The sequence below is a fragment of the Passer montanus genome, unplaced genomic scaffold (assembly GCF_014805655.1).
Source record: "Passer montanus isolate IOZ18808 unplaced genomic scaffold, ASM1480565v1 scaffold4, whole genome shotgun sequence".
Lineage (NCBI taxonomy): Eukaryota > Metazoa > Chordata > Aves > Passeriformes > Passeridae > Passer > Passer montanus.
Window position 1 is genome coordinate 5,634,543 of NW_024368818.1, and position 4,151 is coordinate 5,638,693.

Below are 4,151 nucleotides of genomic sequence, written 5' to 3' on the forward strand. Positions count from 1 at the left end.
TTTTAGGTTACTATTAAAATCTTAAAAATGCAGATGAAGACTGGCTTGTGCAGAATCCTTCTGCTACCTTATACAGACAAAAGGGAATCCTAAACCAGGTTTTAGTACAAGGTACGTATTAAGGTATATGGCTTTATCCAGCAGTTACTGGAATCAGAACTTTTTGTTCAGATTTGTGATTTGATGTAGTTGTGCTTCTACACTTCAACTAATATTTGATTTCAGATAATGTAATTCCTGGCATAATTCCTGCCATGTGTTATGTTTTTAAAGGACTTTAAGCATATGCACACAGCCTCTAGCAGTCAGTTCAAGCTCTGGCCAGCCATCCAAACCCCATAGTGCCATGTTAATATGATGCCATGTCTGAGCTGCTGGTTGTTACTGATACATTGCATTCAGACTCCTGATTGTTTGTACAACCAACACAGGAGTTACTGATTCTGAAGTCTTTGGCATTAATCAGAGGGCTGTGGTCTGGAAGGAGGTGTCCATGCACTCTGGGAAGCCTGGGCCACACAGGTGTGTAGTGCCATCTGCCCTGACTGTGGACAGCATCTCAATGGGCCTGACAGCAAGGTTTTAAAGGGGGTTCTATGCAGCTAAGTTTGATAGTTCTGGTAGTTCCAAAATACCAGTTATTTTTTAAAAGTAAATTTAAACACTGGTGAATTTGACCAAGATCTGCAAGTTCTACTGGTAAAGCAAGAGAAACTTGTGTTAATTCCTCTGTGTTTGTTTGGCTTAGCAAAAGGACTCAGAGCTGTCTCTGTAGCTGTATTAAAAGTAAATAAGAGAACTAGAAATATAAAGGACCAGAACAATTTATCTGTTTTGTAATCACATGTAAAAGGTGTCCCTGTCTATGGCAGGGGTTCAGACCAGATGATCATCTCTCTCCACGTGTTGGCATCTTTCCAGGATGCCATGTGGATGCCTTTGTGGTCAGGTTGCGCTCTTTGCTCCAGGTGGCTCTTTGGCTTGGTGTTCACTAGGGCCACCATGTCCCTACCTGCAAAGGGGCACTCCAGCCACCTGGCCTCCAGCCTGTCCTGGTGTCTGTTTCTCCCCAGGTGCAGGATTTGGCATTTCCTTCTGTTGAATTTCATGAGATACTGTAAGCCCATTTCTCCAGCCTGTTGAGGGATCATGGGATGGTGGCATGACACTATGGCCTTAGCAGCCACTCCTCTCAGCTTTGTGTCACCTGCAGACTTGCTGAGGACATGTTTCCTATCAACCAGGGCAGAAATTAACATCCTGCAAAGGACTGCCTCAGTACAGGGATACTCTGCTATTCACTCAAGTCCAAGAGGAGTTCATGTCACTGACAACCTTCTAAGCTGGTGCCTTCAGCTGGTTTTTAGTCCCCCTCATGGTCACTGAGCCTATCAGTAGTCTGTCAGTATCATGACAGGATCAAAATGATAACTGGAGATACTATGGCAGTGTCAAAAGATTACCTAAGCCAAGGCAGACAATACCCACTGCTCTCCCCATGTCCACTGAACTGTCACCTCACCAGAGGCTCTCCAGCTGGGATCCTTAAGAATTTGCAAATGACCTAGTTGTAAATCCATGCTGACTGCTGCCACTTACCTTCTTGCCCTTCTTGGTCTGCAAATGGGTTTTTTTGGAGTAGTTGTTCCATCACCTTCCGTGGGCTTGTAGTTCTCCGGGTCCTCTTTCTTGCCATTCTTGAAGATTGAGTGACTTTTGCTTTCCCCTGGTCCTTGCACAGCTCTCCTAGTTGCCACACTCTGTCAGCAATGCCGAGTGACTTTGCAAGGCCAGCAGCCAGCTCCTTCAGCGCTCATGGGAGCATCCCATCAAGCTCAGCACGTGTGACTTGTCCAGTTTGTGTTACCTAACCTGGACCCTGTCATGTTCTTAGCACTGGAAGGGGCGCTGACGAGGTGGGAAAGTTGTTGCACACCTTTTTTTGTGGTTCTGCTTTTGCCCTTAACTAAGGAGTCCCATTATTTTGTAGTTTTAGTAAAATCACAGTATAAAAATTATCACACAGCAATTTGCAATATTAAACCAGACTACTGAAATAAGCAAGTTACAAGCATTTGCTCACAAAATCTAAAAAAGACAAACAGCTAAAGCTCTTTGTCAGAACAGTAGTAGTAAAACAGAAAATGCCTAATTTTTTGAGTTTGATTCAAATTTTTTTTCTTTAATCCAGAGGACATTTTGTATTGACCATGTAGCCACTGGAATTCAGTCTTGCTTGTCACTACATATGATAGTGCTGCTGTGTACAAGAGGTTCCCAAATGGCTCAGTGTTTGGCAGATTTCCCAGGCATCTCAGAATTTTTCTGTCAGTTTACAGTTTCCTTCCTGTGAAGGGAAAAAGGGGTGGTCAAGGTTCCTTGGAGATACAAGTGTTCCTTTTACTGGCTAAATAACAACTCCTTGTCTCAATGAAGTGATAAGAACCTTTCTTCCTCTTCCCCCATTCCTGTGTGTGGACCTCAGACTGTGAATCTGGCTGACCAAGTATAATGGCCTAAGGAATTTGTGTTGAGTATTGTGCCAGGCTGCCTGCTCCTGGGCTTCCTGAACAGAGGGAGATCCAGCTGCCTCAGCTGAAGCAGGGCTGTCTGAAAAATTGCTGGCATTTCTCAGCTCTTTATCCAACTATATTTGCTGATGTGTTGCTCTGTTATTAGCCATTTTACTCTTAAGTGCTCTACTTTGATGACAAACAGCACACTTGCAAGGAAGATATCACTCAAGTGTCTCTTGTAACTCCTCAGCCTGAATCATACTAACTTCTTGGAAATGTTCCTCTCCACTGAATGCATTAGGTTTCAAGGGAAGCTGCTGGTGGCTGCCCACCCTCAGAACTGAAGCTGTTACATTGTCATGACATGCAAAATGCTGCTCTACACCTTGGACTTACAGGGACCATGAGGGTGAGAATATAATCGTGTTGTCACTTGCTAAAAACTCCTGTAATGGTACAATTTGTACTCAGATTTCAGTTTGTTAGTATTCTATTTGTGCTTGATGCATGAATGGTTGTTTGGTTTTTTTTTTCCCTTTGTTTTTTCCTGTGTTTTTTTTTTTGTTGTTGTTGGTTTTTGTTTGTTTGTTTTGTTTTCTTGTAGCTCTCAGTGCTCTCGGGCAAACAAATAATGCTGTTATCTAATAAAAGAGTAACTAAATCTGTCACACATGGCTGAAGGTAGGACAAACTGATCATTCTCAGTTAAGCTGTTTTCTCTGTGCTTGCAGACAAGCTGGATGGACCTGTGAGACCTGAGGGAAAAGGGCTGTTTGAAATGACAAAATAGAACCCAGCCTGGAGGTGGTGTGTCCCCCACCAATACCTCAGCTCGGAAAAGACATGAGAAGAATGTGAATACATCTGCTTGTGAGCTCCAAGTCCTCTTCCTACTTGAGTAGACCAGTTACAGCTTGTGTGCTGTTACTGTCTTCAGCCTCTGGCACAGAAGGTGGTGCCAGTCCAGCATTTCATAGTAAAGCTGATGTTGGCCTACTTTGATGTGTAACTGAGGTACTGATGCCCTTTTCATCTAGACTGCACTCCAGCAGATTTTCCTTCTAGAAACAGCAGTGTTAAGGGAAATGGGTGTAACTAAAAGGATTAAAGTTTGTATGTTCTACAAGAATAATAAGAGTAAATGATACATTAAATGACTGCTCCTTGGTTTAACTGATTGCTGTTGGACTTTAAAAAAAGCCTTTTAAAAAGTAAGAAAAAATGTTCAAGCCCTACAATATATGACAAAAAATAGGAGAGTGGTAGGGTTTAAAGAAAAAGCAGTAATGTGCATTGTTTATGCTGCAGTAGTTTAGAAGAATATGAAAACAAGAGAAATATGGTATGAGCCAGTGACAGCTGAAAAGAACTGGAAGGAAATGCTTGCTAATCAGAGGGGAGTAAGTTGTCTGTGTTGTTGAGTAGGGAGTTATGCTACAAATGCCTGCTGTCTTAATGTAGCTCAATAAAAAGATGAAAAAACATGAAGGAAGAAATATTAATTTTATGTGATGTGATTTGAACACTGGCCTGTAAAATACCACGAGGGTTTTCATCAAATTTCTACAACTATTCTAAAACTGTTTCAAATTAAATGAGTAACAGGATGTTTATTTTTTTATTTCCCGAAATCAG

General features: G+C 42.0%; 1 protein-coding gene across 4 annotated transcripts in view; it reads left to right on the top strand.

The window, feature by feature from the left end:
* The window catches only part of PSPC1 (paraspeckle component 1), a 60,417-nt gene that overhangs the window by 53,535 nt on the left and 2,731 nt on the right, over positions 1–4,151 (top strand). For 3 of the 4 annotated variants that reach the window (XR_005628563.1, XR_005628567.1, XR_005628568.1), the window contains 3 exons: positions 7–111; positions 2,818–2,925; positions 3,248–3,530. The gene's annotated coding sequence lies outside the window, so the exon portion shown is untranslated. The remainder of the gene's footprint in view (positions 1–6; positions 112–2,817; positions 2,926–3,247; positions 3,531–4,151) is intronic. The other variant, XR_005628564.1, reaches the window with a different exon arrangement.